The 13,351-nt window shown below is 36.4% G+C and overlaps 1 protein-coding gene across 5 annotated transcripts in view; it reads right to left on the bottom strand.

Moving 5' to 3' along the window:
- Positions 1–13,351, bottom strand: part of LUZP2 (leucine zipper protein 2) — a 500,147-nt gene that overhangs the window by 292,536 nt on the left and 194,260 nt on the right. The gene's annotated exons all lie outside the window — the stretch shown is intronic.

Genomic DNA, 13,351 nt, shown 5'->3' with positions numbered 1-13,351 from the left:
TGCACTCTCTGTATTGTTATCATCCGCAGCCCGTAAACTGGGGAACTGAGCCCAAATTGAGCTGCCTGCTTTTCAAGGCCATGTTTGCAATGGTGATAGTCAAAGGACATTTGTGGGACATGAGGACCAAAAGAAAGATAGTAAATGTGATACATAAAGAAACTTAATAAATCTAAAACATAGATACAAATCATGCTAATACTCAGAAAATTTTTAATTGTTCATCTAACAACATTTGAAAGCTCTTCTGTATTTTCTGATATTTTTAATAATGCTAGTTCTGCAAGGTGTATTTCATACAGGGTTTTTAAAATATTGTACACACCTATATGCAGACAGCATGCATACACGCACGCACACACCCAGAGCTCTGGTTTTACAGGCCAGTTTTAATATCAGCTCTGCCACATGCTACTTGTGTGAATTGGGCCACTTTGCTAATACCTTAGAGTCTTATTTTCCTACTTGAAAATTAGACATATTATACCCTTTCTTGAAGACTGTTGTGAATATTTTTGTAAAGGATAGCAGATTAGGAAAGAAAATGAATAAGTGACTTCGATTTCTTCCCTTTCTTCTTTCTTTTTCTTTTTCCTTTTTTAACAATATACTTTAACTATTTGTATGTGTAAAGATGGGCCCCAGACCACAGCATTAAATCAACAAATGGCTTATTTTCGGGGGGGGAGGGGTACAAATAAATTTTAATACGTGAATTTGTAAATATGGAATCTGTGAATAATTAGGTTCAGTTATAAATAGAAATGATTTCCATGATGAAGCAAAGGCTCCAAGAGGATAAATGATTTGCCTGCAGTCAACACCTAGTGGGTAATAGAACTGAAATATTCAAACCAAGTTTAACTCCTGAGTTTGGCTCTTAAACACCTAGTGCCAATTACTTATATCAGTCAAAGATCAACAGAGCAGTAGTGTATGTATTCTGGAGAATGTTCCATGTGTCTTCTGTTTTAGAGTGGAATATTCTAAATATATCTGTTAAGTCCACCTGGTCCAGTGTGTCATTTGAAGCCATCATTTCCTTTTTTATTTTCTGTTTAGATGATCTATCCATTGATATAAGTGGAGTGTCCAAGTTCACTACTACCATTGTATTGTTACCAATTAATTCCTTTATGTTTGTCATTGTTTTATATATTTGGGTACTCCCATGTTGATGCATAAATATTCACAATTATTAGCTTTTCTAGTTGGATTGTCCCCTTTATGATTATATAATGCCCTTCTTTGTCTCTTGTTGCAGTCTTTGTTTTAAAGTCTAGTGTGTGCTTTATTTTGAACATCCATTTATGTGATAAATGTTTCTCAATCTCCTCACTTTCAATTGCAATGTCTTTAGGTCTAAAATGAGTCTCTTGTAGGCAGCATATACATGGGTCTTGTTTTTATTCATTCTAATACCCCATGTCTTTTGATAGGAGCATTTAAGCCAACAAATGCTTTTTTGTTATTGTTTTTTTTTTTTTATTTTAGAGACAGAGAAAGATAGAGCAAGTGGGGGAGAGGGGGAGAGAGAGAGAGAGAGAGAGAGAGAGAGGGAGAGAGAGAGAGAGAGAGAGAGAGAGAGAGAGAGAGAGAGAGAATATTAAGCAGGCTCCATCCTCCGTATGGAGCCTGACTCGGGCTGAATCCCATGACCCTGGAATGACCTGAGCCGAAATCAAGAGTCAGACACTCAACCAGTTGAGCCACCCAGGTGCCCCACTGCTTATTTTTATTAAAAAAAAATCAGAAAGGGACGAGAGAAGTACCCTGAAAGAGTTAGTATGGCAGAGAGGGGAGAAGTGAAGAGGGAATAATAAGTAAAGAGGTATAAAGGAGAGAAATTACTTAGAAAATGGTGGAAAATCAGGAACTAAGGAAAAGAAATGTGGTACACAGAAAATACCTCACAGCAGGTTAAGACAGAGACTTTTAAAAATAAGGCTGGCTTATAAAGTATTAAATATAATACAGGTTTCTGAGCTGTGCCTGGTATTCACTCCATCATTACAATTTTCAAGGTCCATCTCATGTTAGCTGTACTTTGGAACATATTAAAAGAAAGTGGTGCTGCCCCTTACTCAGCCCTCTTCTCATCACTACACACAAGAGATTCAAGACATAAGAGAAAGCAGCACTGAAAGAGAGAGGAGAGAAGGGCAGCAAGCAGTGTTTAGTGGAAGCAAGGAATCTGAGCAAACATTCCTAGAACAGACTGTAGACCTCAGAGTCCCGGTGTTACTAAAGACAGAGAGGAACTGCATTTTCCTCTTCCCACAGATGGAAAGGAGATTCAATTTTTTTTTTAAAGCATATGAAAGAGGAGATCAGGAGCCCTGGCAACTCCCACATAGCTAGCCTTTCTGTTATAACAAAATAAGTAACATGCTCCCAACATTCAATAATGGGGTTAACAAGTTTAGTACCTCCAGCCCCCACCCCAACACGGCCAACATACTAGAAAGAATGGTAGTTATCATCTTCATCCTCTTCTTTATAAAAGATTCTAAAACAGGACATTGGCTGCCAGGCAATTTTCTGTACCTTAGAATAGGACTATCCCTCCCCTCATGTGGGGAAGAAGTGTCAAGTGCCAGTCATCACACAGCTCACAGTGAAACTTTTTCCAGTGGCCAAGGAGGTAGTCTCACCCTGGGGCTTACAAAGCCCAGTTTAAACCTTCACTCAGCACTTTCTAAAAAGACAATCAGCAGCTTTAGGATGTTTTTTTTTTCCCCCTACCAGCATTATGAGCACCTATTTCACATTTTGCATTTCTGGAATCTTGCGTAGCAGGTTTGTCCTATTTCCAGTTTGCATGTGTCATTTTCATTTGAAATTATGAGCATGCCCATTACAGATTATGAATCATTGCTTATACAGATTAAATTAATAAGAAAGCTTGAAAATGTAAAATGTCACTTTTCAATGGCCCCAGTGCTGGAAGAGACATTCATTAATCTAGGTGAGCAGTGTCAGAGGCAAGATTCCAACCCATGTGAGGTCAGTTGCAGCATTATAATTCCAAATGCCCAACTTTTTCCCCAACTTTCTGTTCTCAAGCCTGGGTAATTCACATGTCATTCTGTTGTCACCAACTTGCTATTTAAATTAGGTCTCAACAGGCACAGCTGTTTATTATCAATAAATATACAAAGGAAAGTCTAATTTCAATGGATATCAAATCCTTAATCTCCCAGTATTAGGTCTTAGAATGTGCTACTCTTTCTGTGATCATAACTTGTCTCTTAGTTTCACATCCGGATTAGTTTCACATTTTCCACTAAATGACAAACAGGGTTGGGAAAAAATTAAGGGAAAATGAAATGTGACTTTGAAATGCACTGCTACACATCTTCTTTTGTATTTCTTTCTCTTCTCTTTCCATGTCTGTTGCTCCTTCATATTTTTAAAGGGCAAAAACAACTTATTCTAAACACAAAAATTTTAAAGAGAACAAAAAGAGTTGCAGGAAGGTTAAGGTTTTCAAATCTTTACTTTTCTTGATTTTATATATTCTTGTTAAGGAGAAAATGAATGAAGAAAACAGAAATGCCCTGGATATACAGTAAGAACATTCAAGGACATTTATATAAATGTCAAGGACATTTATAGATCAAGTAACTGTAAGCACATATATATTTCTGTGTTAGTGCATGTGTATGGGTAGACAGAGAGATAGACAGATATGACTGCTCATTCAAAAAATGCGTAAGCTCAAGTCTCATAATTTGATAATCAAATTATGTGAGTAATACATCTTCTGCCTAAAGGTTTCTTTTCAAGGTTAAAATATCTGTAGAGATTCTGTGACTACAGAAAAAGTCATATTTGCCTTATGTGTATTCCTTTTCTGTCACTTCTAATATGATTTTTCCTTAGGGAATTTAGGGAATTATATGATCCTTTTTGTCCTCTGTTCATTCAACATAACACTAAATGGACTAAAATTCTGCATAATAATAATATTCTCTTTAGAAATGTAGTTGCTTGAAATATTAGCATATGTATGAGTTTGAATATTAGTATGCAGCAATAATTATAATAATACCACAAAACACTTAAACTCTCATATATACTCATTCAATGCACTGACAGATATACATGACTCTAATGAAGGCAAATAAGTTAAAAATAATGAGTGCCATCACAAAAACAAAGTTGAAATATGGTAGTCATTCATGAACTTGAATCTTATTCAATGATATTCATAATATTATTGTTTTCCATATTGTAAGAACATTTTCAAAATAATATATGAAAATAATAATTTCAGATTGTGTTTTTAACACATGACAATACAGCTAGAATCTAAAATAGAAATATTGCTGATTTGATCAATATTGTGTTGACCTTGGTCAGTTTTCATAGCAAGCAGGGGATAGTAATAGTATTTTTTTATTGTTTTTAAGTTTATTTATTTACTTTTAGAGAGAGAGAGAGAGCATGTGCACACAAGCAGGGGAGGGGTGGAGAGAGAGGAAGAGAGAGAATCCAGAGCATATATGTATTTTACTTGGGTCCTGAACTGAGGAACAGTGAGATCATGACCTGACCTAAAATCAGGAGTTAGATGCTTAACCACCTGAACCACCCAGGCAGCCCAGTAACAGATTTTAAAGACTATTTGTGAGCAGCCTCAAAAGACTCTAAGATGTAAGGATTTTTCTCTCCATTCATGAAAAGCAAATCACTGAAGGAAGCTGTGGAGACCTATTTTGGGTAAACCACACAAACAGTATCTTTAAGGAGAGGAAAAAAAGAATAATCTCTTCAGTTGAAGTCACACTGGAAACTGCTTGGTGGATTGAATGAGGAGCTAGGCAAGAGCTCCACCCATCCTGAGGAACAGAAAAGCTGTTCCATTCTCTTTCATTTTATTTTTTACTTATTTTTAAATTTACATCCAAATTAGTTAGCATATAGTGCAACAATGATTTCAGGAGTAGATTCCTTAGTGTTCCTTACCCATTTAGCCCATCCCCTCCTCCCACAACCCCTCCCATAACCCTCAGTTTGTTCCCCATATTTATGAGTCTCTTCTGTTTTGTCCCCCTCCCTGTTTTTATATTATTTTTGTTTCCTTCCCTTATGTTCATCTGTTTTGTCTCCTAAAGTCCTCATATGAGTGAAGTCATATGATTTTTGTCTATGTCTGCTTAACTAATTTCACTTAGCATAATACCCTCCAGTTCCATCCACATAGTTGCAAATGGCAAGATTTCATTCTTTTTGATTGCCAAGTAATACTCCATTGTATATATATACCACTTCTTCTTTATCCATTCATCCATCGATGGACATTTGGGCTCTTTCCATACTCTGGCTATTGTTGATAGTGCTGCTATAAACATGGGGGTGCATGTGTCCCTTTGAAACAGCATACCTGAATCCCTTGGATAAATGCCTAGTAGTGCAATTGCTGGGTCGTAGGGTAGTTCTACTTTTAGTTTTTTGAGGAATCTCCATACGGTTTTCCAGAGTGGCTGCACCAGCTTGCATTCCCACCAACAATGCAAAAGAGATCCTCTTTCTCCGCATCCTCGCCAACATCTGTTGTTGCCTGAGTTGTTAATGTTAGCCATTCTGACAGGTATAAAGTGGTATCTCATGGTGGTGTCTGTTCCACTCTCTTTAGATAATTTACTTTACAAACACCCCAGTTGGAACCATGGAACGTGCAGTGGTTTGGCAGGCGCAGGGGCTCACAGGAGCTCTCTGAGGCTCTAAGAGGCAAACTGCCACAGGACTATTTTTACTCTAGAGAGGCAAATCTCTCTCATGGTCATGAGAGAATTGATGAAAAAAAAGTCATTAGATCAGCAGGGATCTTCTTAAGGATAACGGAAATGTTTTTCATAAATAAAGAGCGTTGCTTATATTGCTTTTTTTTAGCAAAGCATAGTTAAATACACATTCAACTTTTTGCAGCTTTTCCTAAAATAATTATAACTTGTTTGGTTCATACAGGCTCCCTTTTCTCTCTTAAGTGTCTAAATCATAGGGATTTCCTCCAGTGCCCATGTGCTTCTGTGTTAGCGCATATGTGTGTGTACGTGTGTATATGTGTGTGTGTTGTGAGGTTGGTTAGACAGTTATTTAAGATCAATATTTATGCTCATTCGGATTACATTTTATATTTATATTTGTTCTAAACTATCAGTTAACTTAGAAAAACAAATAATATATTAAACCATACCTTGTATCTATGTATCTGGAGTCCAGGCTTCACAGTTATGAGACTTAAAATATTTGGTGAATGATTCTTTACTCAAAGCCTGAAAACACCACTACCATGTCTATTTTAGTAACATTTGTTATCATTGTTCTGAATAAAGCTTTCTAAAATCAGGATATTCAGGCTTGAAGGTCCCTGCAAAAAAACCCATGCCACTTTCTTTTTGTCCTCTGTATTAAACTGCCACATCTCTCAATATAACCTTCAGGAATAAGAGTCCACCAAGCAACCTATAATATATGCATGGATTTTTAAGATGTACTTAGTAACCACTGGTGGCCTGCCTGGTTAACTGCAGCCTATGAACTCATAATATGTTAACAGCTGGTCATGTACAATCTTCATTTCTTCAACTGCTACTCATTCTTAAAACCATTCCCATCTTGCATCAAGACCCCTTAGTCCAGTAGAATTTTTCCACTAAATCCCAACATCAGTTATTATAATTTCTATTAAATTATAGAATAGTTTCTACATCATTCCACAAATTATTGGACACTGCCAATATATCCAATGTTGCTTTAAGTTCTGGAGTTATAGCAGTTTTTTTTTTTCAACGTTTATTTATTTTTGGGACAGAGAGAGACAGAGCATGAACAGGGGAGGGGCAGAGAGAGAGGGAGACACAGAATCGGAAACAGGCTCCAGGCACTTGAAAGGGTGAATAAAATGGCCATACATCAACCTGTAGAATAACTTTTTAGGTAGCAGAAATGGTGAGTACAAATCCAGGAGGTACAATTGTGACTGACACATTCTTTCTCCCTCACTGACAGTTCCACCATCTTTTTGTTGTTTTTGGCTTCTATTCCAACAAAAATCTATGCCGTGGTTCCTCAGTGCTCAAAATTCTGACAGTCTCTTTCATCTATATTCTCTCCATTAGTGGCCTCATCCATTCCATGATTTTAGGTGTCATCTCTCTTTTGATAGCTCCCAAATATTTATCTCTAGAAGGGTACTCTTCTGATCTCGATATCTATAACCCATCTGCCCTCACATTTCCACCTGTATCTTAGACTTCTATCCTAGATAAAACTTTTCCCCATGTTTCCCCCAGCACAGCTAATCATAAAACACTTCCAATTCTCAACCAAAACACAGTCATATTCTATGTCTCTATTTTTCTACCTTTAGTAGTCAATCCATCAGTAATCTCTGTACATTTTAATTCCAGTATGCATTTCAAATATTAATGCATCTTTTACTTTGCCTGTCCATACTCTAATCTGCCTAAAGTAGATCCTCTGCTTACACAGATGATTCACCCTTCAATAAATTTTTCACAAGTAGCTAAAATAAGTCTTTTTCAAAATGTAAATCTTTTTTGTCCCCTGGTTAATGTTCTTAGTATCATAATCCACTTAGAAATCCAAAGTCCTTTTCATGATCTAAACAAACTTTAATCATCTCATATTTCATCCATACACTTCTCCTAGCTCACAAAACTCTAGTCACACTAATCCTAAAAAAAAAAAAAAAAAAAAAAAAAAAATCAAGGTAACTCAGCTTTTTTCTGCATCACAAGGCCTTTGTACTCCTATTTATACATCTAGAGGTTCTTTTCTTCATCTATGTATGGCTAATTCTCTCATGTACTTAGAATAACAGTTTATATGTTACCTTATTAAAGAGGTCATATATAAATTAACCACTCATATTTTTCTATCACAAGATTCTGTTAATGTTTACAGAAATTCTTGAAATCTGAGACTTCTGGGGGAAGATGGCAGAGTATGAGGATCCTAAACTCACCTTGTCCTATGGATACAACTAGATAACAGGCATCATTGCAAATAATCCAGAAAATGAACCAACGACTGGCAGAACAAAGTCTGCGAATAAATGTAGAGAAGAGGCCACATAGAAGAGGGTAGTAAAGACAGACACAGTGGGGAGTTAAACCCCCTGGGTGTGGGTGCTGGAGGGAGGTGGAGAGGTGAGAAATATTATCATACCAGGGAGCCTGCACAACAGAGAAGAATCCCCACAGCAGTTGGCTTTGAAAATCAGAAGGGCTAAGTTTCTTGGTTTCTTATAACCAGAGGAACTTAAGTCCTAGAAATTTAAATCAGCAGGCTCTGCTCTGGGAGAGCCTGGAAGGAGCAAGAAGAAGTCCCCACCCTTAAAGAGACAGCACAACAAACAGCCTAAAATAGCAGTTTGAAAGACACCTGGGGCATATAAGAGAGATAGTTACTAATCTCAGAGTTTGCTGAGGGATTTCTCCAGGAACAAAGGAGCTGGCAGGCATCTTTTCCCTCCTCTACCCCTCCAGTGTAATCACAAATCAACCTGAGGTGCTGGCATTCATACCTAATTTGCTTACACTGCGTCCCACCCCCTCCAGACAGTCTTGCCTCAGTCTCAGCTCTGTGGGTCCACTACCCCAGAAGACCAGAGCAAAGTTTGCCAACATGGCATTTCCCATCCTCCCTGGATGATACACACACCTTGTGCAAGAGGACCAGCACCACCTTCTTAAAAGTGTGTACCCTACCAACTACTTTCAAGAGCAAGAGACCTAGCCGACTTTCCTAACACACAGAAACAGACACAGAGAGTTAGGCAGAATGAAGACACAGAGGAATATTTCTCAAGTGAAAGAACAGAACAAAATCACAGCAGGAGACCTAAGTTAAAGGGAGATAAGATATCTGATAGAGAATTTACTTATTTTTAAATGTTTACTTATTTATTTTGAGAGAGAGAGAGAGATAGAGAACAAGCAGAGGAGGGGCAGAGAGAATCCCAAACAGGCTCTGCACTGTCAGCGTGGAGCCCGATGTGGGGCTCGAACTCACAAACCCCGAGATCATGACCTGACTGGAAATCAAGAGTCAGACGCTTAACTGACTGAGCCACCCAGGTGCCCCTATCTGATAGAGAACTTAAAGTAAGGATCACAAAGATACTCACTAGACTTGAGAAGAGATTGGAGGATCTCAATGAGGCCCTTAACACAGAGATAAAAAAGAACCAACCAGTGATGAAGAACATAATAATTGAAATTAAAAATATACTTGATGGAATAAATAGCAGGCTAGAGGAAGCAGAGAAATGAATTAATGACCTGGAAGACAGACTCATGAAAAGTAATCAAGTTGAATAAATCAGAGGAAAATAAATTATGAAAATTGAGAATAGTCTTCGGGAACTCAGTGACTCCATCGAGTGTAATAACATTTGTATTATAGGCATCCCAGAAGAAGAGAGTGAAAAGAGGGCAATTTATTTGAAGAAATAATAGATGAAGATTTCCTACATCTGGGGAAGGAAATAGGTATCCAGACTCAGGAGACACAGAGGTCCTCCAAAAAAATCAACCCAAGGAGGTCTGAACCAAAACACACAATAATTAAAATGCAAAAAGTAGTGATAAAGAAAAAATTTTAAAGCAGCAAGAGAAAGGAAAGCAATTACATCCCAGAGAATCCCCATACATAAGGTTGTCAGCTGATTTTTCAGCAGAACCTTTGTAGACCAGAAGGAAGTGGCATGATATATTCAAAGTGCTAAAAGGGAAAAATCTGTAGCCAGGAATACTCTATCCACCAAGACTATCATTCAGAATAGAAGGAAAGATAAAGAGTTTCCTAGACAACAAAAACTAGAGTTTGGGACCACTACACCAGTCCTACAAGAAAATTAAAGGAGATATTTTCAGTGAAAAGGAAAGACCATAAGTGAGAGTCTGAAAAATAAAAAAACACAAAAGCAGTAAAAAATAAGTATTTCTGTAAAAATAAATCAAGGGATTCATAAAATAAAAGGATATAAAATATAATCCCATATACCTAAAATGTGGGGGATGGGGGAGGGAATGAGTTCAAACTTAAGTGACCACCAAGTTCACATAAACTGCTCTATGCTGAAGATGCTATATACAAACCTAATGGTAATGACACATCAAAACCAGTACTAGATATACAAAAATAAAGAGAAAGTAATCCAAGTATATCACTAAAGAAAGCCAACAAACCATGAAAGTGAGCAAGAGAAGGATCAGAGAAAAACTACAAAAATAACCATAAAACAAGTAACAAAATGGCAACCAATACATATCTATCAATAATAAGTTCTTTGAATGTAAATGGACTAAATGCTCCAATCAAGAGACATCGGGTGACAGAGTGGATAAAAAAAGCAAGACCCATTTATATGTTGCCCACAAGAGACTCATTTCAGATTGAAGATACATGCAGACTGAAAGTGAGGGGATAGAGAAGCATTTAATGTGCAAATGGAGACAGATACCATATGTTTTCACTCTTACGTGGATCCTGAGAAACTTAACAGAAGACCATGGGGGAGGGGAAGGAAAAAAAAAAAGTTAGAGAGGGAGGGAGCCAAACCATAAGAGACTTTGAAAACTGAGAATAAACTGAGGGTTGATTGGCGGGGGGCAGGGGCGGGGGGAGGCAGGGGAGGGTGGGTGATAGGCATTGAGGAGGGCACCTGTTGGGATGAGCACTGGGTGTTGTATGGAAACCAATCTGGCAATAAATTTCATATTAAAAAAAAATAAAAAATTTTTTTAAAAGCAAAAAAACAAAAGAGAGCTCAGATAGCAATACTTACTTTTGTCAGCCAAAACAGACTTTAAAACAGACTGTAATAAGAGACAAAGAAGGATACTACTATAATAGTAAAGGAGACAATCCAATGACAGGATATCATTTCTGATATCATCATATGTGAGAATGTACAAATCCTCCACATTAGTTTAAATCTTGTATGATATTTCCTAGAATGAGTATAAACATGACTTATACTCTAAATTAGGATATCTCTATGTTTTTATTACTAAGCAATGCTAAAATAGGGAACATTGTTTTGTACACAATGCTTCTATTCTAGACATATTAAGATGAGTTCTAGACACTTGGGATAAATCACTGAAAAATAATAAAAAGGCTGCCATTGTGGAAAGGAAAGAGTAGGAAGGACATACAGTGCTGAGTAGGATAGCCAAGGTAAGTATTAAGATGTGAGTAAAGGTCAAAGCAGGTAAAGAAACTGGTTGAACAGATATATGTGGGGAGAACATTCCAGATAGAGAAGTCAGAAAAAATCCTTAAGTTGAAACCAACATAACATGGTGGAGGAATATCAAAGAGACCCATGGAGCTGTTATAGCGAGCAACAGATAGCTAGGAGGAGAAAAAGCCAGAGTTCAAAGAATGCAGGGCTTTCAGAATATCATAAAGTGTTTGCCATTTACTGTTGGTGAAATCTGAAACCACTGTAAGGTTTTGAAGAGAAATAAAAAATAAGTAAAATTTCTCTATCATATGGTATGACCACTTTAAGCTGTGCCAAATGGCCCTCTCTAAAATTTGCACCATTATACAAGCCTACCCATAATGTCTCTTCTAGCTCATCCTAAATATATTTGGGCTATTAGTTATCTTTTATTTTATTTTTCCAAACTGATTGCTTTCTACTGCATTTTCCTCCTAACTAGAGAGGGTAAACATGATTAGTTTTACATTTATTCACCATTGTACTCTATTTCTCACCTGAATCATTTATTTTAAATTGGTAATATTCAGCTTTTAAACATATTCATATATAATCCCCCAACACATTTCTAAAACATGCAGTACAGTGATTTTGTCCTTTGTCCTTGCTTTTCTCTGATAAATTCTAGATCCTACTAAAGTACAAGTAGCTTAAATACTATACAGCAGAAAGATTTTGTTCAAAGGAATAATAAATGAAATATGTAGTTCCTTTGTATGAAAAGCAAAGACATTTAGTTTCCATTGTAAAAATGCTCAATTATGCAATTCTCATTGTATGAAAATAAGCTGCTTTGTTTATTTCCTTCTAATCAACTTAGAATTAATTCTTTTCCATGCTCAGCAGTAATCATGTATTTTATTTAGGGTAAAATATATGTGGAAGAGTAATTTAAGCCCATGTAGTGTATATCAGTTCTCCTTAGCCTTCATATTTAAAACACTCTATCTTGGGGGTCCTGGGTGGCTCAGTCGTTTGAGCATCCAACTTTGGCTCAGGTCATGATCTCACAGTCCATGAGTTCAAGCCCCGTGTCGGGCTCTGTACTGACAGCTCGGAACCTGGAGCCTGCTTCGGATTCTGTGTCTCCCTCTCTCTCTGCCCCTCCCCCACTCATGCTCTGTCTCTCTCTGTCTGTCAAAAATAAAAAATTAAAAAAAATTTTAAGTAAATAAATAAATAAGACACTCTCTCTTGCCAATTCTGAAGATGTATTACTTAGTCCTGGGTGAAGGGAGTCAACTGCCTTTATAATCAATTATGTTAAAATTCCCCCAAAATGTTGTCATTCTAGTGGTGTAATGGTGTAATAAATCACCCAATGCTATAAGACCATATTACTTTTCTTTTCTTTTTAACAAAAGATATTTACCAAGCATAAAAGGGTGAGGTATAGAGAAGAATGAAATTAGAGAGTAAAATAAAACTATAAAAGTCAAACAATGTACAAGACTATTAATCCTTAATCAGTTATTTCAATGGCAGCTAGTGTTACATGTAAAAATAGAATTTTACTCAGTTTTAGTGAGGAGCATATAATTTAACCTCATTTTGTAAAATCCTGGAGAAACATAAAAAAAATAACTGTCACTCAAAAGTGAGTTAATGTCAGTGAAAAAATGGAATAGCAGCTGTGAAAATCAAATAGACTCCCATATGTAGCTATTTTCAAGGAAAATACCCAGTGATTTTAACCTTAAGGGTATTTTCCTTGTTTTATGGATTAGAAAGTAATGCTTTAATGTTCTCCCAAATGAGAAGGGTAATACTTAATAAAAATTGAGTCAACTTCACCTATATAATAATGTACTAGTGTAAGAAAAAAAATCATACTGTTAAAAAAATTTTTTTTGGTAAAATGTAGCCAAATGACATTATGTATGCTTGGTAAAAATTATTGATTTTTCATCTAGGAACAGTGATGAAATTGTGCTAAATATGAAATAATGACATTAAATGTGTTTTGGAGCCTCAAGATACCAAGTTGTTTTCAATTGTTTGGGATATATACATAATATATACGTGTATATATATATATATATATATATGTGTGTGTGTATATATATATATAAAAATATATGATAT

Source organism: Felis catus, chromosome D1 (genome assembly GCF_018350175.1).
Source record: "Felis catus isolate Fca126 chromosome D1, F.catus_Fca126_mat1.0, whole genome shotgun sequence".
NCBI classification, from domain to species: domain Eukaryota; kingdom Metazoa; phylum Chordata; class Mammalia; order Carnivora; family Felidae; genus Felis; species Felis catus.
This window is presented reverse-complemented; position numbering and strand designations above follow the sequence as displayed.